Source organism: Streptopelia decaocto (assembly GCF_964273445.1).
Source record: "Streptopelia decaocto genome assembly, chromosome: Z".
Lineage (NCBI taxonomy): Eukaryota > Metazoa > Chordata > Aves > Columbiformes > Columbidae > Streptopelia > Streptopelia decaocto.
The window spans coordinates 49,449,654-49,472,651 of record NC_138657.1 but is presented as its reverse complement, the minus strand read 5'-3'; the positions used below and the strand labels follow the sequence as shown (position 1 = coordinate 49,472,651).

General features: G+C 35.2%; 1 protein-coding gene across 3 annotated transcripts in view; it reads right to left on the bottom strand.

Annotated features, from left to right (window-relative positions):
* Positions 1–1,134: 1,134 nt before the first annotated feature.
* Positions 1,135–22,998, bottom strand: part of PRR16 (proline rich 16) — a 155,412-nt gene continuing 133,548 nt past the window's right edge. For 2 of the 3 annotated variants that reach the window (XM_082074836.1, XM_082074838.1), the window contains 2 exons: positions 5,449–5,560; positions 1,135–4,638 (listed from right to left, as the gene is read on the bottom strand). The gene's annotated coding sequence lies outside the window, so the exon portion shown is untranslated. Of the gene's footprint in view, positions 4,639–5,448; positions 5,561–15,531; positions 15,615–16,282; positions 16,428–22,998 lie in introns of those variants that run through there. The other variant, XM_082074837.1, reaches the window with a different exon arrangement.

The following is a 22,998-nucleotide window of genomic DNA, read 5'->3' as shown; positions in this document are numbered from 1 at the left end:
TCCAAATAGATTATATCTGTAGCTCTTCTTGTTATCCACTGATACCATTCTATCATAGGAGATCACTAGGTTGGTCAGGCAAGACTCGCCCTTGGTGAAGATGTGCTGGCTGTCCCAATCACCTATCTGTCCTCCATGTACCTTCAAATAGTTTATAGGAGGATCTGTTTCATGCTCTTTCCAGGCACAGAGGTGAGTCTGAGAGGCTGGTAGTTCCCAGGGTCTTCTTGTGATTTAGATCATGTTAAACTTACAGCGTCATTCACAATATCCTTTAAAGTTTGCTCAAGGATCTGCTGCTGTTTCCTTTTCTTCTGCTGCAGACACCCAGAGGGTGCGCATCCCTTGACTTCTCCTCACTGTTGGCTAGCAGATGGCTCTTATGCTGGATGATATGTGTTACCTCACAGATGGCAGGCACGCTCCCATATAGCTGCCCGCAATGGGCTCTGGGTCTGCCAGATGCCTGGGTAACAGTCTCGTACTTTCAGCATGAGCCCCAGGGCAGAGTTATGGTTGCCCTCCTCCCACTCCTCTCCAGGCAATACCCTTCCCAAACTGTCTTGGTTATCTTGTGGACAGGTTTTATTTACAATGTAATTGGAGAGCCTTGTTATGGACCAAGTATGTATCCCATCAGAGGAAAAAATCTGTCCCTTGAGGATATTCATACCATGTGACCCTTGAGGTAATTGTTTATGTCAGGAGAGGGACACTTTTATAACATCATGGTGTTCATGAGATTTTCATAATCTTTCACTTCCACTTTACAAAATAGCTATTTTAACATGTACTTAGTTTTCTCATGAATTATTGTGGTCCTTATCTTTAAAAAAATTCAAGTGCTGAAAACATGCGTGGTAGACACATCCAGAACTGTCAGCTTTTTGTTTTGCACACCTCATCATTTCAAGCATATTGGCTGCTTCAGCTAGCTTTTCAGATGCCAGATAACAAAACACTGCACCATTCTAGGACCACTTCTGCAGGTGCTTCTTATGTACCTAACACCCATAAACCTACAAAAGGACCCATCAGTCACCATAATGTCATCTTTGCTGAAAAAGTTCTCCTGCTCTTGTCAAAATGTCCAGCCTAAGATAATGAAAAAAACCACAACATCTTGTTGTTCGATGAGATCATCTAACTGTCTCCTCTGGAGTTAATCTTTATGAACAAATATTTCAGGGCAAATTATTTGCCAATAATTCCTGAAACCCCAGTAGAGTTTTGTTATCCTGTATTATTTCAGTACATTAGTACATCAGTATATTATCTGCACAGTACACAGACATTAGCTCAACTTATATCACACAATTGAATAATTAGTTAAAGGTTTAATTATTTAAAACTACAAAAATCAAGAAATCTAGATTTACCCCAGTGCACTGGTAGTAGAATAAGTCATAATACACCTGAGTGCATGTAGGTGTACATGCACTGAAATTTACTTTCCAGTATGAAACCTTAGTTAATGCAAAGCTATAAATAACAGCACATGACTGATGAGAAACAGATTTGCAGTGTCCTCTTCAAAACTACATTTGTCACTTAAGTTAGGCCTACATCTTGGTCTATGTTTATTAGTTTTTCATTACACACACAGTGTAAAACCACTCGTGAGAACATGTCCTTATTTTTTATACCTGCTGTATGTTTCTGAAGAAAATTTTGCACTTTTTTCTGGTGTTTTTTGTAAAATAAAACTTTCACATAGAAGCTGATCTAGAACTCAGAATAGTAGAAAAGTATTTGCAAGTAGTAATGAATTATTTCACTAGATTTTTATTGGGCTACTTTCAAATATAAATGAATTCATCCTGTTCACAAAAATAAAGAGCTTTTCCAAATATTATTATCATATAATAATGGAAGTGCTCAAATAATCATTCTGAAATTTTCTTGTTGTTTTGATAATGTTGTCCCTTCTTTAAACAACTCTGAAAATTAGTCTCAAAGAGTAAGCTCTCCTTTTTTAATACATAGGTTATTCAAAGAGGGAGCAAAACCAAACCCATGCAAGTTGTGTGTCCAAATCCGTGATTCTAATGACACAGAAATGAAATCACAGTGAAAAGACTATAAACGAACCACAAGCTAAAATGTGTGGGAACAAAACACAGCCATCATTCTTTCACAAATACAAAGGTTTCATTTATCCATTGTACCAATGGAAACTGACCACTAACTTTCTGCTTAAAAAGAATCAAACCATGAGATTATCTCAACTTTGCCAAAAGAGGGAGGCTAACATTCATTTAATCTTTTCATTTTCGATTTCCTGACAAACTGTAAAAGCTACTTATGACCTCAGAGTCACAAACAAAGGCAGAGCTCTGGTCTTTCTCCAAAAAATACAATAACATGAGCAACTTTTGCAGTGACAAGACCTCTGTCACTTACTTCAGCAGAGCTGTCATTTCATTCATCAACAGATAAGGTGCACATGCATACACACACACACACACACAAATACTAGGTTGTACATTACAGCAGAGCAACACATTTTTAAAGTATCTTCCCTTTATGAAGTTAACTCACAGATTTAAAAAAATCTTGACTTTTCCATTTTTTTGTTGTTGAAAGACAATTTTTCTGTTAGTGAGCATTTAACAGCTTCCATAAAGCAATGAAAATAAAGAAAAATATATTCAGTGTTTATAAATCAGATACATATGTCTGGATCTAAGACTAATGCTTTAAGTGAACTGGGAATCACATGCTTTACTTTTCTCTTAAAATTACACACAGGCTAATGGCCTAAAAAAACAGGAAAAACATTTTTATTCAAAACGACTCTAGCATTGAAATGTTCAATAACTCGATAACAAAACACTGCCGTAGATGGCTAACAACAACTGTTCTTAACCATAAACTGTAGAGTATTCTAAGGAACAACCTCTTATTCTGTAGCTTCTCAAATTGTTTGTGATCAAATAGTATTAACTTCATGGCCTTGACAGTATGCTAAAGCAAAAAACAACCAAACAAAAAGCCGTAACATACACACACACACCAAAGAAAAAAACAAAACCAAACAACCAAACCCAAAAGCTAAACCACTTTTTGAAAAAAATGAGACAGATGACAAAAGATCTTTGCATAATTTGGGAAACAACAATTATTAAACTACATTTCTTTCACTCTTAAACATCCAAATCTTCATTTGCTAAAACTCACTGATAATAAAAAATTATCCCATTATATTTTCATATTTCATGTGGATATTAAAAATAAACTATGTTCTGAAATTAAGAGTTAAAATACCTCCTTTTGTTTTCCATACATATTTGCCTGTATAAATATACTTCATCATTTTACAAATTACAGTATTTATATTAAAGCTTTCGGTCAGCAAATCATTACAGCTTAACATGAACAAACAACTCCTCTGTTTTGGTTCTGTCTTTAAATCATTTTTGGAGATAATGAAAATCAGCCAAAATGAGTGACTGCAAATAATATAAACGGCACATTTATTTAGAAAAATAAACTGAAAATGCTGTTTCTCTGTTAGATTTCTCCATGAAGTATAGACAAATGGCTAGAAAAAATTTATGTCAAATACATATTACAAATGACTTCCTTAACAGTAACTGGGGCTATAATGTCAATGTTCAATAGGAACATTTTGGATGTATAATTCAATAGACTAAGTTTCTTGGCTGCTAATATGATAAAAAATGGATGCTATTAAAAAGATTATATCCCCTTTTTAAATACACCTTCTCATGTTGATGCTTTTTCATATATATACATATATATATATGTATGTATATGTATTTATTTAAACCTAAGAAAGGACCATAGTCCTTTCTGTGAAGAGATCCCCATAGTGAAAGAGAATGTAAATGTTTTTCTTCAGTTCTAACTTTTTAATTCCTTTTGGAGGCCCGACAAAATATAGCTTGTTACAGTCAAAAATCTCCTGGGGCCATCTGTGCAAATGGTGATGCACATCATTACCCTGAATGGAAGTGACAGTGCAAATACCAGAAGTGCATCAAGATGCAATCTCTAACAGCTGAACTTCTTCAAAGTTGGGTGGAGGACAGGAGACAGCATCCTTTTAAGCAATTTAAAATCACTGACGCCCTGTTCCTGTATGGCTTTGAATATGTACAAGGGATGACAGAGGTCTTCTTTCCCCACAGATAGAAACATTCCTCTGTTACAGTAAATGCATTCATTTTCTGCTGTCACCTAAGTGCTTCATTTCTCCTTTTGGCTACATATTGAAATACTCTTGGATGCTGGCTGGACCCACGAAAAACTGATTGTTTGTTACTCTGGTTGCTCAGCACAAAACTCAAGTGTCAGGCTTGGAGAGAGCAGTTTCTGCAATGGGGCAAGACACTTAGTCCTCCTTATGCTTCTTTCCTACTAAATGGAATTTAAGGCTGTGGCTTTTGCCAGGACTCAGCTTGTAGCTTTCAGATCTGAGAAAGATTATTCAATGCAGATTACACTCGTGATCAGTTGTGCTCTGACTTGAAGGGCTTTTCCATTCTCCATGGAGGGTCAGGTTCCTGGTAACTTCTCAGATCTGGTCTGCAAGAAGTCACAATGACGAATCTGATACGCAATTAATTAACTGACGTGCCTCCAGATACAGATATTCCTTTAAGCCTGAAGGTGCTGTTAAAGAGAAAAGAAGACAAGGACAAGATTATAAAAATTTTACTTTAAATGGACAAAGTGAATAGTAAACAAAACAGAATTTTGAATGATCATTCCATTTTTCATGTAAGCAAGAGTTCAAAGAATTACGATACTTTGAATCTTGACCTTTTATAGCTATATTTTCTTATTGATACAAGGCTTGGTTCTCTGATGGGGTAAATGGGTTAAACTTCAATGGCGTCTTTGGAATCGTATTGTATTACACCACTTGAGAAACCAATTATTACTATCCTAGGCCTCAGAGTGTACAACGATGGTGAAATTATGTTTTTTTAATATATATATATATTTTTTTTTTTAATTATTCTTTTGAAGAAGATTACCCTTATTACCCTTATTAAGCTAGCTAACATAATAATTCAGTATGCCTTAGGGCACAAGAACTCCTGAGATCTTTATTTTAAAGACCTATACATTAAGCATTTGAAAAAAAAAGGTCTAAAAGTTAAATCTAATTTAATCTGAGAATCTGGATTCTAGTACCTGTTCTCAAACTAAAGAGAAAGTGAATTCAGCAGTTTATCACCTGACAACTAAGTTTCCTAATTAGTAAAATGCTATAAAAATTTTGATTTGTGTCTTTTTTTTTTTTTTTTTTTTTTTTGTGAAAATGCTTTATATTTGTATAGAATACTAAAATAGTCTTAGAGTTAGTGAAAGAGAATAATACTCCAATCTACTGCTGAGGTCACTGACTCACTGAATTTCCTTTATTTATTAGAAAAGATAAAGCAGCATCAAAAAGAGAGACATTGGGATACTTACCTGTTGGTAACTAGGCCACTAACTTGGGTTAAGTGATCAAATTCACACCTTCTGAGGAAAACAATGAGAACTTCCTCTTCCAGGGTTGGTGATTTACACCCAGAGCTACATACTGCAAGGGGGAGGAAAATTACTTCTTTACCACTAGTTTTATGAATCTAGCCCTTCATTCACTCCATTCATTCATTTCCTCTTACTTCATAATCCTCCAATTTGATAGTTGAGAGGCAGTACAGAACTTCACTTTGGCAGGGAAAAAAAAATTGAAAATGGTCTGCTGTGAACCCTTTTTATTTTTTTTTTTTCCCCTCGCAACTGAAACGAAATATCAATTATTCAGAAAAACTTAATTAACATTCAGGATTGTAACAGTGGACTAATATAAACCAACAGTCTAGCAAACATGGTGTAATAAATTTATGAAAAAATTGGTCTGGAAGGCATTTTTTTTTCCTAATCAACTATGTAGGGTTTGGTTCACATAATTAATTGAAAATATGAGTTTCCTAAGCATCTGTTAGCAAGTTATTTTTTAACTGAGGACAGCTTTCATATTACTAGAAACACACAACCCTTTTTCAGCTGTCACGGTTTCTGGCTTCAATTACATTTGGACTAATGATTCGTGTACGTTAACATGTCATAAAAATCACACACAAAAAGATGGTATTGCCCTTTAACTCAGCTTAAAGCTCATGAAATAGGATGAATGCATGTATGTATGTAAAAGTAATAATAGTAATAATCTAAAAAGAAACAATACAAATATTATTTGTTCTCTATCAGAAAAGTTGTTCCTCAAACTTATTCTGAATGCAGTACAATACAATGCTGATCAGCTGAAGGCATGAAAAGCAATATTTTTTTTTCTTTTCCTCTGAGTTGCAATTCATAAACATATTCAATATCAAGCCCACAAAACCGGTAAGTCATGTAACAGGCATGCCTGGGTTCCTCTAGCATCTCCCTAATTCAGTTGTCAACCCACACAATTTGATTCATTCCCAGTCATACAACCACGACAGCCACCTTCATTTCATAAACATTCTACCAAAGAAGAGCTTGCCTTTTTTTTCTTTATAATACCTCTGCTAAGAAGCACAAATTACATCACTGTGAAAAATGTGATGTACCTCTCCCCATTAATAAAGAATTCGTTCAAATTAGAAGATTATGGTTAACCTTGCTCAGTGAAAAATTCAGAAGGTGGCAATGCCTGCATTAAAAACAGAAGAGGAAGTTCCTCTTGGGAAAAAACCACACACCTCTAACCTATAAGTACAAATCATTATTTTACACAAGAAGAATTGAGGCAAATAGACAAAATAGGCCAGTCATTGGAAAAAAGTGTCTACTAATTACAGATTCCTATTTTGAACTGTGTAGTTCTTCATTCTACAGTTTTTACTATTTTACAGCCAGGCTTTACATTCAGATCACTACATTTAATTAATAAATAAATATTCCTTAATTACACCATGCCTTGTCAGTTTCCTCACAGTGAAAAAAAAATGACTTTACTAGGGAGCTAGAGTACAATTTACAGGAGATGGTTTTGTCCACTCACACCCCTACTCCTCCATTTCCTTACTTTCACAACATCATTATGTCATTCTCTTCCTTCTACAGCATAAACATTTAGTCCCAAAACCCACAGACTTAGAGAAATCAGTAATTGTTTTCCCCATTCCAAACTAGATAACTAGACTTCTGTAACAAAAAATAGTATTTTACTTCTCTGCCAGTATGACATGAAAAACACCTACTCCCTTCTGTTTCCTTCTGTTTGTCAGAGTTTTATTAAAAACTGAAAGTGAGTCCAGTCCAATCTACCATGACACCCTCTTATCATGGCTGTGACCATAGCATTGCTGCACAGAGTGCTATGAAGAATGCTGTGCATGGAAAATATTAAGGGAAAAGGCTACTAATGGAAATGACGCTTTCACCTCAGACCTATGGGACAGACACATGTACACTGGTTAGCATAAAATGAACAGTGATATACAGGTTTGGTACAAAACAGGAAAATGATAGAAGGGGGCATTTACCTAAACTTAGTTGATTAAGCAATGCATTTTATTTTAAAGATACTCAGATACAGAGATACTCAGGTTCAACTTACAGTATTTAAAAGAATAATCAATGCAGTTTGATTCTATAGTGGCATGACAGGAAGACATCAACAAACTCTATAAAGGACATCTATCAACTTTGAACTGCTGATTGCAGTGGTGACTGCCAATGATCACAGAAAAAGAAACTTTAAATGCTAGTTTCTGTGCTGGGTCTAGTGCCTTTTCTCAAGAAAAAGGAGAAAACAATTAAGAAATGCATATCACATTTAATTGAGAAAGACAGATTTACTTGAATTATACTAAGCTGTATATAATAATTTCCACATAATTTAGAGAGTATGATTAAATAGTAGCCTAATTAAAATCTCCATTATTTGAGACATTTTAGCACAGACAGCATAATTTGGACATATGTTGTTACCTGTCATCAGCACACTGGCAGTCAGAGCACATGCCAAGCTATTAGTTGTACTCACATATTTGAGTGTATAACCAATGTTCCTAAGGAAAAAAAGAATTACAGAGTAATAAATCCTCCTAAACATAGTGCACGTATTTTCTAGATACTGTTTAAGTAGTTATGACGTCTGTTTCAGTTACTCAGTTACACCTGAAAGATACAGAAATAGTTAGATCCAGATATAGACAGTTTTAACTACATTACTTTGGCTTTTTTACTCTTTTCAGACAAGATTCATTATTATGCTAATTTTTTCAATCAAAGAAAGAAGGGAAGGAAGGGAAAGAAAGGGAAGGGAATGTTTTTTGTAGGTTTTTTGTTTGTTTGTTTTTATTTTTCTCTTGTTGCTATTGTCCAATAAATCCTCATCATTACCCTTGATGTATTTTTTTTTAAGGTGCAAGGTTAAGTAAAGGATTTCAGAAGACACACAGCTTTGGTCAGAAGCCAGAACATTTCTGATAAAAATGTATATGTTTTATGACTAAAGCAATTCTGCTGAATGCAAAACCAATGTTTTTACCAAGCATTTTATTTCTCCATCAACATTTTAACTACATAAGTTAATTTTAGCATTTTTGTGTTCTGTGATATAGCACTGTTGAGACACCTTTCTCTGTAAAAACTAAAACCAAATCCAAAACCAGAATATTAACAAATCCACCACCACACTTCTTTGTCGTTCTTCTTGTTTTTTTCCTCAGAAGCTCCAGAATATTTATTTCTGTGTGACTGCCTCATCCTACTGCTTCAGTCTGTAAATAATTTATTTGTCAACAAGCAAACAAGAATTCTCAGTTGCTTATTGAAAGTTTTTATTATTCTTTCAAAGCATTGAAAGAGACTGCAAATGGCATGAAAAATCAAAATACCTCAACGTATACATTTCCAATTTTTTTTCCTTTTAACACTGTAATTCCTTTATATGTTGAGAGCATGTATTGGCTTCTATAATAGCATTATTCTTATCATCTTACTAAACTCTCCTAAAAATATTTCTCTAATGTGATTATCAAGTTAACCGTTGTTCCAGCTTTGATATCTCTAGAGCTTTCTCTAATAACAGTTCTAGATACAGTTCTATAAAGATAATACTAAATGGAAATCTGTAAATTATGTCAGAGACCATATGAGGAAAAGCATTTATTAAATACACTTTTCCACCTGAACTTACACTGCCTGAATAATTTATTTGTAGTTTACTGTCTTTATGTGTTTGCACATAAAAAATAAAAACATGAACACCATGAGAATACTGTCTCTGAGAGCTATTCTAGTTGATTTTTCATAACTAAAATTTGTGGTAGCAGAAAGGTACAATGAATGTCAGGAGCATCATGCTTGTCAATATATGAAACTGATAAAATTTCCTGTGTTTGTGATTTACGAACTGCTGGCCAAATTGCTGTGATGTTTTTCTTAATAATGTTCCAAAAAATTTGGATTTCAGAGAAGCAATTTGTGGGACTGACAATATAAAATTAAGCCTTTTTTGCTTATACCACTATTTTCCAACACAGTTGAAATCTATGTAACTAAATTTACCGGGTGATATCTTGACACCATAGAAGTCAATGGCCTACATTAGGGATTGCTATGATGAATGCCAAAAATGTCAAAAATCTGACTAAAAATGCTAAAAGAAAGAATGGCACTGGAAAAAGTCCTGATAATTTATCTTGGGAAACTCTGGCAGCCTTGTTCACTGGTCAGAGGCAATTCATCTGATAAGAGAAGCATCCATACATTTAACTAGAGAAGCAAAAGCTTACTTCCTTGGCATGTACTGAAAAGGTATATAAATAAGCTTTTTTTTTTTTAATTCCTCAGATATATTTTTAGCTGAGACAATACATTTCTGTTCAGGATTTTCAACATTTAGAAATTATTTTATGAAGTCATTTATCTTGACATGACTTTCTTTTCATTTGCCTTTTCAGTCACTTATCCGCTTAGATAATAGAAAATTGTTTTGGCAGTATCTGAAAACATGTCTTAAGCTAGAAATGGTTATACCAAGTATTAATAGATTTCTAGGAAGCCTACTTCTTTTTTTCATCATACAATGCATCCTTCATGAGACAAGTACTTACAAAACATTTATTGGAGGGTGTTTTTTCTCCATTTTGCCTCTGTGATACATGTTTACTAGCTTCCAGAAAAGCTATTTTCTCAAAAAAATTGTGGATCTTCCTGATTTTGTTTTACAGTTAGGCTTCTCATGTAGACTTGCTTAAAAAGCAAGGCCAAGTAAACTTGCTTGCTTATTGATGGCTGTAATGGAATACATATATGTAAATATTAACATAAATGTATTTATGCATTGTTCAAGTCCTATGTATGTGTATACATATGTTGTACATATATACTAATTCTGTCTTTCTTCTACAGAGTTGGCTTAGCTACAGGACAGATTTTGGAAAATATCCACAGGGATGCAAACAGAATGCAGTTTGCAAGGTCATATCCAAAGCCACAGTTCAAGTGGCCAGTGCAGTTGTACCAACACCAGCAGCTGAGCTACCAATGTGAAAATGTGACTGAGTCTCTCTCTATGGACATAGTTACACTTCAGCTTATTTGCATCCCTAGAAGAAGGGATATGATGTGCTGACAGCCACCCTAATGTCTCGTCATAGTTCTTAAACAGTATATATCCTTTAGCTATAAGGTATTTTAATATAGAAAGTATTTGAGTATTAATTTATGAGGGATAACTGAAATAATTTATAACAAGCATTCAGTGGACAATAATTAAAGCATAAAGCTAGCCTTGCATATGAGGCACTTAGCTATATAAAAGGAAATTTGGGTTGACTTTCTGATTTAACTGTAGATTTCCTTTGAGATCCAAGCAACACTTTTAATCTATGTGTTACACATCAACAGCATTTTATTTAACTCTGTCCCTTTCACACTCTACAGATTTCTGCTTCATCTTTTCAGAATGTAAATATGCTGAAATACCAAAATTACAAGCACAAACAGTAAAACAAGAGAGTTTTGAGGCTCCTTGAGGGTTACCTGTACTCTTGAAACAACAGAAAAAAATAAACCTTATATTCCTATTCCACGCAGCATCTTTCTACTGAATGTCAGAGAAGTGGTGATGCATGGCTAGGAAACTTGAGGCCTACTGTCTCTTTACCAAATTGAGGGTCCGTATCTGAGACGTGCAAAGACAATCTTCTATAGTGATATGGAAACAATATGGTCCAGGGAACCCACCTATTCATTCTTATTGGTTTTTTGTTTGTTTGTTTAAAAATAGGCTTTTAAACATAAGAGCTAGAGAACATGTGATACTATTTTAATCTTCCTGCCCTTATTTTTGCCCTCCTTTTCATGTTGAGTCAAAGCAAATTTCATTAATTAGCTTGAATGCACATCTGTGTCAAAGGAAGGTATAACAAAGATTAGGAAAAGAAAAAGATGCAAAAGACAGCTAAGTCCTTAACAGAAGTAACTTTCTATTTCTAATGATTAGTGAAAAATCAGCTAGTAACCCAATTGGGGAGTTGATTACAAAGTTTAACACAGGTGATGCTAAAGCAAGCAAATAATGAAACCAAAATATTAAGTATGAAGTAGCTTTGTATTTGCAATGAGTTACTGAAGAATGTCATATCCAGAACCTAGTGCTGAGAAGTTTCCTATCAATGCTGTGCCTATTACCTCACTGGTTAATCTAAGGACCTTGCCATCACTGCCTTATTGCATTCTCGTTGTTGGTAGAAACAGAAAGAGATGGAAGGTCTGACAGGTTAAAAAATACACCATCAGCCCACACCTCATATGTGTCAGTCATTTTTTCTGTAAAAATTTCAGATTTCCTGTGGTTTACTTTTAAATCTCTTAAATCATCTCTTTTTATGAGCAGCAGATCCACAAATCCAATCCACAGCAGAGACCGGACTATCTCAACTATCCAGTCTGCTTTAATTTATTTTACGTATACTTATCCAACTTTTTCTAAAAAGTGTTGAGAACATGTCATCCAAACCAAAAGCAGTGTGTGCTATTTATTAACTGATCCAGCATTTCTGATAAAGCTTTCAGTCTTATGCACTGAGACTGACCACTCAGCATTGAAGCTGTTCCCTTTAGAACAGTGGTTAGAGGGTGTTAGAAGAAGTGTGGTCACTTTCCCTGATTTTATAGTTCAGGATCTGATGTTATTTTTGATGCATACAAAGATGAGAGGGAAAATAGAGATCTTCAAGTATTATTAAACTGGATACAGTAAGGCATTCACTCTTACACCCTGATTCCAGCACCCAGATACCTTTTCAAATAGGATATTTTGTGAGCTGTAATCTGATTCACTGTATTCCAGATCTCCAAATCTTATTTGGTGTTCAGACATGGGAGCACTTCAGTCCCAGCAGTTGTACTCAGTGGCTGAAAGTAATGACACCCAGAAAAAGACTCCTGCAAGTCTAGTCCTCTGAAAGCGCAACACCAAGTGCTAAAAGTCACCAGTGTACCCACACCCCACATTTGTCAGTCATTTTTTCTGTAAAAATTTCAGATTTCCTGTGGTTTACTTTTTAAATCAATCAATTCCAGAAGCTGGTTATCTAACAGAAAACACGATGATAATACAAATTCCTGTGAATCTACACTTACTGAATAAAAATAATTTCTGAGTGTACAGCGTAATCTATGTGCCAACAGAAAAACAAAGCAAACCAAAGGTTTTATTAGTCAATGAAAGGGACATTAGTCTCAGGACAAGTGACAGTTCACACAGAATAATTAAATGCTTTAAAAGACTTGTATCTGTTATTATTTTAAAATTTTGAGTTTCATGTTTCTAGAGTGTAGAAGTTTTTGTGTAATTACATGTCTTAAAGTGACATGTGAATGGTTTGAAAATCATTTTCCCTAGAGTACTTCTTCCAGTTGACAGGTGTAACCTTTTCTCATTCAGCCTGAAGCTAGGAAGGATGGATGATAAGTGAGCTGGCAGCCCTTCACTTGCTTATTTGAAAAAGAGGAAAAAAAAAAAAAAAAAAAAAGGTGAAAGGATTCATGTAGTAGACAATGTAACTATCAATACTCCTGCTTTTTTTGACATTTAGTGATCTTTCATCTATTTCAAATTACTCAAGCAACCCAGCAGCCTTGTACGATAAGGCCTACTTTGCAAGCCAAAAGTAGTTAAAAGGCATCAGAAAATATTTGTAAATACTTTGGTGCAGCCTTTCTGGAGGCTTGCCTATTGAGGGATGAAATAATTTATGATTGTACCTGACAACATGCATGATGTTCACTAACAAGTGCGTTACAGGATTTACTTTTTCCTTTATCATTTGACACAAATATTTTGCCAAAAAAAGAAAAAAATATAATTTCACTGGCAGTAGAGATACAGAGATGAAACTACATTATCCTGTTCTTGTCCTGGTTTTGTTAAAAACAAGTTTCTCTTTCAGTGAATTTTGCCTGTCAGCTAAAGCCTTCATATTAACTGCATTTTCCTGGAGAACCAGACACACGTTTTGGTAAACCTAGCAATGGAATGCAAACTTATTGATAAGCATGGATGGACATGTCGCGAGAGGGGCGACAAGAAACAAGTGACTAAGAAACTGACCAACTGTGTATAACATTCCATTCACGTGAATACTTCATATAAAAGTGGGAGATCACAAGGATCTCGTCCCTTTTTCCCTTTTGCCCTTCTGCTTATGGCCGACCTTAGGAGAGGATCTTGCTGGTCGTCCCTGAGAACTGAGGCCTAGTGACAGACTGAATCCAGCTCCGGTTGGCTACAGAGTCTAATCCAGGACTTTGGTTGCCGGCTCTGCAGTTGCTGAGACATTCAAGATTGGTTTTGTATATTTTGTATTATTTTCTCTATTCTTATTAGTAGCATTAGTAAAACATCTTTAATTTTTCCAACTCTCTTCTCTCTGTCCTTCTTTCCCTCCCGATCGCCTGTCCTGAGTGGAAGGGGGGAGAGGGAGGGGCAAAAAAGGGGAAGTGGGGGGGGGAGAGGGGGTTAACAATACATCTGCCAGGGTTTTATTGTCACCCCGCAATCTTAACCCTCGACAGTTCTACCTAAAAGTGCCAATGTGACTAAAATCTCACAATGATTCTTCATTATTCTGAGTAGTCAACACACTCAAATTCATTTTTTTTCCTTACAAAAGAAAAGGTTTTTTTGTAATGGTTCTGGATACTGTGAGGTTTTGCTTCTATAGCTAGGAATTTTTAGCTGCTAGAAATTATTGACTAGCTTACAGCTGAATCTTGGGCAGAAGCCTATATATGCAAGAGAGACCTTTAGGCCACGCAGCAATGGCATGGATACACTACAAATCTCCACACTTCAGCAGCCTACTGGAAGACTTCCTAACCACAAGTTCCAGCCCTTTTCCATCACAGGGCATAACAGAAAGTGGTGTATCTACTGCTTGACACTTAATGTACTGCAAAAGAAACATACAGAAACTTCTACACATTCATCTACCAGCTCCTTTCTTGAGCTACCAAGGAAATCATATCAGAAAGAAATTGAGTGGAAACAGCAAAATATATTTTAAAATGTAACTGATTCTATTCTTACACTGGAAGGTGAAAATAAACCCAAACAACATGGCTAAGCATCAGTTGTACTTTCAGAAATAACATGCATGAAAGTGATCAAACTAACACAACATTTACATGGAAGATTTATGAAAGAATCTCCAGATGGAATGCACTATGTATTTTCTGACAATATTCAAAAGCAATTAATGTTAATCTGGGTAAAGAGCTCTGATTTGTGAAGTGGTACATACTCTATTATGTTCCAGAATGTTCTTGCTTTGTATATTATAAAAATATACATACAGAAAGCTAAAACTTTTGCAAATATACAACAGATCAATGCAAACTATCATTTTAAGTGATGTCAGCTTCTGTTTCAACAGCTTCTTCAAATGCCTGTATATAAAACATGACATGCTCATATACATGCTCTCTTAAAACCTACTTCTTAGTTGTCTTATTCCCACTTATCCACCACTCCAAACATAACAAACCATATGCAACTGATGTTTAAAAGGCAGAGATACTACTTTATCAAAAATATCAGAACTTATCTTTTTCTTAGGCAGTCAGAATGATGCCTTTTAATTTGAGTAATCCTAGGAATGAGTTTCCAAAATTGTTATGTTGTATTTGAAACAAATACATAATTTTTTGTATCTCTGTAAAAAGGTAAAGAAAATGAAAATCAACATTTCAGTTTTTCATTTTGCAGATCTGCATGCAACACTTTACTTCTGTAGTGTGTTTAGCATTCTAAGCCGGAAGCCCATAAGTCTAGACTTGAATGAAACAATATTTTTGACAAATTCAGTGATCAATGTTTCTCTCCATCCAGCTCTAGTTATCTATAATGGTATATACAACTGGACAAACAGAAGCTCAGCAACAAATCTTACCTCCACTTGGCCTTTAAGGAAATTGATTTCTCTCAATTATTAGCACAGATATCCCTATCAAAATCTATACATGTGAAAAATGTAGTAAAGAACTACCTCAAGTGCACAGGTAGCAGCATGTGGTGAGCTCCAACAGGCAAATGGGATGATTACACAGGCAAGGACGTATCCCTTTTTCAGATCTCTTTCCTTATTACAGGAGAAATTCAAAGTCATTAAGCATCTCTGCCTTGGACCCTTTATAACATCCATCAAATATGCTTCAACGCTTGGCTCACAATGAACATAAAATCCTCCTTTTATTTTTTGGTCGGCTGGTTGTTTTTTGTGTGTTTTGTTTTTTTTTTAACATTTTTAAACATTTTAAACAGACATTTTAAACACAAGACCTTTGCCAGTGCAGACTGGCTTGCTGACTGAAAATCACTGGCCATATCTGCTTCAAAACAAGTATCCATAGTCATCTGCCTTTGGAGTGATTTGCTTAACAAAGGCAGCTCAGAATTCAAACACAGCCTGTTAAAATCTTCTGCTAATGCTATTCAGGAAAATGTTACTAGCAAAACGTGTAATCCAGTGTTTTGCACATTAAGCACAGGCCTAAAATACAGTGTTTGTCTGGCCAATAAAATAGCACTAACTACTGGATCGGCAATGCTGGGACCTCTTCACCAAAGTTGTTAGTAATTTTAATGTACTGCCTTAAAGTTGAAAACAAGAATAAAACCTTTGGATCTATTTATCTAAATCTGTTAGTCAGATATATCAGAAAGTCTGCTGCAAAATTCTGATTCCAGTCAGAGTGATGGTACATGGCCAGGGTTATGTGGATTGGGATTATGTTTGAAGTGCCGAACCTGCTGTGAGCCTGCTGAGTTGGCTAAGGTCCTCTCCAATGTTGTTTTTCAAGCCACAGTTCAAACTAAAAGACTTTGCAGCTCCTCAGATAAGTCACAGATGGTCCCCTGCCTATTTGAAACATCTTTTCAAGCATTTACTTTTCTGCATGGAACAGAAGGCAAAAATCACTGTTAATTCTTTTTCAAATACGATGGACTTCCTATCTGTCATGATTTAAAACAAAGACACTTGGCTTTGTTTTCTGTAACCAGTGCATCCAGAAATGGTTTGCTCTTGCTGAACTTGTCAAAATTATTAGAAGAAAGTTCTTAATCTCGAACAAAGATTGCCCAATCTCATAAAGTCTATGGTTACAGTTAAAGTTATATGCACAAATTTCAGAATTTCTGAATTTACTGTATTATGTAGACCATTGTTCTTTATATCCTACCCTATGATCTCTGTACCTTCAGTTTCCCGTGTTTGAAAACAAGTAAATTCTCACACATAATCTCACACATAAGTAGAAGTACACGCTTACTGCTTACAAAGAAATAACTAACTTTTGAAATACATTTCCTAGATGAAAAAAAAAACAAACCACAACAAAAAAGGCATCAATATGTAAGCATCACTAAAAAAAAAGATGGTGAATTTACCTTTGTAAACTGTTTTACTGGGTATATAAATGACAACTGTAAGTCAGCAATGAGCTTTTAGCTCATTTATATACCCACATGCTAAGAACTTGTTATATTTCTTCCTGGTTTTGTATTTCCATGTTTTCTTATTGGAAAATCACTATGGCAGGGGTAAAACAGTTTACAAAGATAGATTTATTGTCTTCACTTTCACTGATGCTTACACATTAATACTTTTTTTTTTTTTTTTTTTAATCTAGGAAACATATTTTGAGCTAAAAGCTCATTGCTGATTTAACTAAACCTTCACATACCATGTCAAACCTGCAAAGTACATAATAGACAAATGACAAGTGACAGCTCACTTCTGATAACTCTTTTTTCACAACACCAGCCTCCATTTTGAGTGAAGTCTTACCACTCCTCCCACCAACACAGAGTATGTGCTGAATGGTAAATTGCTAGCTGCATTCTCCTGCAATCTTCCAGTAAAAGTCCCAGTATAACTGAACTTATTGTTCTTCAAGAACTAAATTCTAGACTATTTTAGGGAACGTCTAAACATATTCAGCAGAAAGCAGGTGAAAAGACACTCAAATGCCTTTGTTGCTGCAATGAGCATCAGGTAACCGAGGGATCCCTTAAAGGGATGGGGAGGTAAGAAGGAGAAAGTTAAAAAGTGTCAGAAGGCTTCACATCCTCCTTGTGGCTTGAGAAAAGTCTGCTTCTTGTTTTGGACTTGAGAAAGAAGGACAAGAGAATGGAATTCAGTGAGGGTTTTGCTTGCTGTTTTTGGTATTCATGAATGTTGAGAAAGGGAGAAAGCAGTCACGTATGCAGAAGCAGCAGTGAAGAGCCTGTAGCTGTGATGCCTCAAAATAGGGAGTGTCCTTGGCAGTGCATCCATAACTGTCAGATAAACTGAAGATGGTATGTGTTTCTGGAGGCTGTAGAAGAGGAGTTCAATCCATCTTCCAGGTACGGGATACAGTAGATGAAAAAGGGATACTCTGTCCTCTTTGTGTGGTGCTTCATTGCTTTTCTAAAAAACAATCATCCCAGCACTCATGCTCTTCTCTCTTGGAGCACCTTCCTCTACCAAATTCCCAAAGAAGCTAGAGGTGCAGCCATGAGCAGCTGAAGCCATAGTGCAGTACACAGAGCATGGTTCAGATGTATGGGAAGCTGAGAGTTCAAAATGCCTCAAGCAGAGGAAGCAACTCAATTTGGATTTCTCTTACCTCTAGCAACAAAGGGCACAAGAAAGGCAGTCTACAAACACCATCTTCTTCTCCAGCAATTTGTAAATCTAGCACATCTGTGCCATGCTTTATTTATGAGTGAATGAAAAGCAATTGGATTTGTGTCAAATAGAATATCTAAATGCTGAAAGGAATGGCAGATTTCAGGTTTTTTTTATTTTGGCCATACAAATACACAGACCACATTTTATTTCCAGTGTGAATCAAAATATACTGGCTTTTTTTTCCAGAGTTATAATTAAACAGGATGAATACAAATGAACACTTTAGGCCCTGCTGGGTTGCATTGCTTGAAATAATGTAGCCTAGTGGCTAACTCAGATAGTGATGATAGTGGAAAAGCAAAACTGTCACCTTTCCTTTTTTTTTTTTTAATGACTTGGACTCTAAGACCAGTACTGTGTTAGCTACATCTCTCATGTTTCTAATGTTAATAGAAATACAGCAGTAGAGCTACAGATAGCAATCAAAAAAGGGAACCTTCTACCTTGCCTGTGGGCTGAAGTCCAACTATACACTGGTTAAAAAAAGGGAATTATCTTGTATACAAGGATTTTCTACAGTAGAGATTTTAGGTGAATAATTCTTTCCATGTATCATCCTCCCTCTTTTGAACAGCTCCCATAAATAGGAAAGTTCAAAAACTGCAAACTGATTAAGGGTTAGCTGAATGCTCTAGTAACCAATAAGAATGCATCAGCAGTAACAAAAAAGTAATTTCTGCTTTAGAAGTTTTAATTGAAATACAAGTCTGCTGCTGTTCAGACAGCAATTCTTTAATAAATCTATGAGTAGAAGCAATTAGTAATAATTTTATTTTATTGCAGCTGTCAAATAGTAGCAGTACAAAAACTAAGGGGGATAATGGTGTCTTGGAATATTTTTCCTTTAAAAAATAGGCAATCAGAAAAAAAAGTAACACCAAAACTTTTGAAGCTGGATCAATATGCTCTTGATTTTGACAAAGACAATACCCCAAAGTTCTCCCTCAAAAAATTACAAGATCAAACAGATAAAAGCCCTTTGTTTAACAGGGTTTTGAAACAATGGCCTGTTAACTAGGAGGAAATTAGAAGAAAAAATTCAAGGTGTTTTTTTATGTTACCTGTATTAAGTAAAATGCAATTCCTAATGTTGGATTCTATAAGAAACAGCCAGTACATTAATAATGATTAATAATGTTTAGATTTCTCAATTAATTTTTCAGCAATTAAAAAAACCTATGTATAAAAAGTCCTCTAAGGTGCCAAATTTTTAGTAATCTTAAAACCTAGCTTATATTCAGAAATCACACTTGTTCATACAAATATTTGCTACCTGTAAGTACTTAAGAAATACCTGGGCACTTACAAGAACTGTTTCCAAACAAAAATCAACTGAAAGATTCACTGTTTGATTTGATGCTCTTATAAAAGACTTTTCATTTCTTCTGTGATACCTTACTACTGCTAAATTGGTGCATTTTGATGGAAGATACAGAAGTAAAATATGTATTAAGCATATAATTTAATCTCTCTTACTGCTCAATCAGTTATGCTCCTTGTGGTGTACTTCAGGTTCACTTGCACCTTTAAATGAGATTGTAATACAACAACTACATGAAAGGCCACTCTATTACTTCTGGTGATGTCTCACACTAGGTGGATACCTGCCCAACTACAGAAGCCCTGCAACTTGCCTGGCCATATAACCTGGACCATGGGTGGGATATCTTCATCAGCAAGAAATCTAATTACATGTAAGCTGAAGACATAATCCCATGGCAGAGACAGTGATGACTTGCACTGTCTCTTAGTTGACACCCAAGAGCGTGTCTACATCCCCAACCTCTGGGTATGTACATAATGGCTGGCTGGGGTGTGATGTTCCTGCCCCAACAGCATCCTGTTTCCCACTTGTCTGGAGAGTCTAAGCTGCTGTGAGGGCAGGCAGAGTCACAGTCAGGGTGGAACATTTTAACTACAGTAGCTGCTTTTACTTGGGAAAATGATCATCTGAAAAATCCTCAGCACATAACAGTGAGTAGTGGTTTGTCATTTTATTTCTTCTGGTATTTACTGAAATACTTCCATCAAGGCATTGCTTAACAGAGCTGGAATATATTGTTGCCACATGATGCTTCCAATTTTGCTTTGTGAAAAATGAAAAATTTTCTTTTCATGGAAATGTACACTGATACTCCTAAAACCCTCCCAATCTGTTGGTCCAATCTACTATTCTTCCATGACTACTTCAAGTGACAAGGAAGCATTCCAATGTTTCTTTTCTTTTCCTAAATAAAGACAGATTCAGACATTGTTAAAAAGCATTCATGTACAGATGGGCCTATAACATTTTTTCATCTCTATTCATTTCAACTCTCTAGACTCTAATATTTCCATAGGCATTTATGATCTGAACATTAGAATGACTTATTCTAAATCTAGGTATTTATGTCTTTGTTCACACATAATACATGTGAACTTGCCAACACATTAGGGAGGTGATAACCTCAAAATGTACTGTTCCAGTTATATAAACTGTACATTTAGGTAATGATAAAAATATACTAAATTTCTTTTGATAAATGGAAATTTTCCTTTCTATTTTGCTAGTTATCCAGGTTTCTAGCACTCATAATATTCACTCAACTGCCTTCTCTTCAGTTGCTTAATCATACTAATCCTGTTTTCTACATGCCTCTGCTCTTACACCGTTGAATGCCTGTTGACTGTTCCAACAAAGCTTCACAGAGAAGAGCATGCTCCCTCTCTATTACATGCATGTACATTCTTCATACAGTTCTACTCATTAATGACTTACAAAAATAAAAATTTCACCAGTTACACAGCCAATAATTCATCTTCTCTATTTTTTGACATATCCTTCCTGTTGCTTATGGACTCTCAAGGATCTCTGGAAACGTCATTTAGACTCTCCCCGCACTTCCTCCTGCAGCTCCTGAAGAATTCTGCAGTTGATGCTGATGCTGCATGGGGTCAGTAGCTGACCTGAACTCAGAACTTGTTTTATTTAAGCATGCAAGATCTACAGTTGCTGAAAATACTACATTTTTTTTCTATAGCACAAATGTTATGACATAATGAACCTAGAGTGTTTCTTATGGGTCAGTTCTATCTCAAAGCAATAATAGATCGATGGAAGAAAATGAGCAGAACATTCTCTTTTCTTCTTTTATAAAATATATGACATGCTGGAATTTAAATAATGAAAAGGAGAAGAAGCAGTGTTGTGTCCAAGTAACATTCCTGTAGGTTATGGAATTCATATATATTTCACAATTCAAATACTATTCAAAAAAATTACTTCCAAGGTGTTTTTGCTGCTGTTTGTTTAATTCTGGCACATGCACAGAAATCAGTTTCTTTTCTAAACTGCAAAGTTCGCTATCTGTAACAATGCAATCCTGCCTTGGTGTCAGATGGCACAGCATTAATTATTACAGAAAATACATAAACCAGTGATGCTCAAATCCTAATGCTCAGGAGAGTTATCCATTAATTTTAAGAAGGTTATAGCAAGAAATCCTAGGTTGAACATAGAAAAGAAGATGAGATTTTAATGACTATACATAATTAATCACTTTAAGGTGTATTTCATACTCATGAAGCCATCACATTTTGTATCCACTGCACAAATCAAATAGAGCGCCAGACCTTGTTAAATAATGTATTTAATATTTTTTTTCATACAATATCTAAATGCATATAACTGCAAAGGATTGAAATAGATGCTTTGACATCTAACCCACGGTTCAGTTAAGAAATGCTTAGGTTACTTACAATTTCAGCTTTTAAAACTCACTTTCTGTGACTTCAACTAACCTACTAAGGTTAATTATACTTTCAAGAGGTTTATTTTCCTTAGCCACTAATTCATTTCAATAAAAATCATTGAATGCATAGCTAACAATTATATTGATGCATTTTAAAGATAATATGAAGATAATAGAAGACTTTTCTAAAACCAATAGTACAATGATTATATTTGCCTTAAACCCTCTACCTGCATTGAGTTTCAAAAGAGCCACTAGTCACCTTGAAACTTCACAGTATTTCTGTTTAGACACCATGCTTTTTACTTCACTGCTGAGATTTCTGTTAAAGATAAATTTCAACTACTTGAAGTGCCAGCAATGTGTCTGAAGATAAGATTTGTAGATCACACAAGATTTGTACTATCAGAAAGAATACCTGGCATACTAACATGACTATCATCCTCTGTAAATGTTATCATTTGTGACCATCAGTATAGCAACAGCAAAAATTTAATGTTTTCTCATATTTGACCTTCAATCATTCACATTTTCAAAACTGGCATTTTCTTAAGTTGTTTGTTTTGTTTTGTTTTGTTTTTTTAAATTATACAATTCTGATCATGGCCACAGGGCTGAACTTGCTTTGTGCATACCCCAAATGCCTACATTTTATACAGCTAGTATCACATTACACATTATACCACACCTCTTTTTTAAAGATGTTCTGGGCTACAAACCACATGTTTCTTTGTCTACATTAGAGACACGAGGACAGGTAATATGTCACATGTAATCAGCTCTCAGTTGAAAAGAAATACTTCTTAAAATTCTGGATGTTTTTCCTCTCACAGCCTTATCCATAAGAAGATAGAAGTGTGGACTATCTGAAGTGCATGTCTGCTATCGAATTAATACGCACCTCTGACCAGACTTGCTCTTAAATGCACCCTCATTAACACCCCAGACCACTACTTACACTGTTTTCTATGCGACCTGGCCGGTTCCCAAGACAAGGAAAGCCTTTGTGCTATTCCCATCCCTACTGGTATTCCTGAAATGAAAAAACTCCTGAA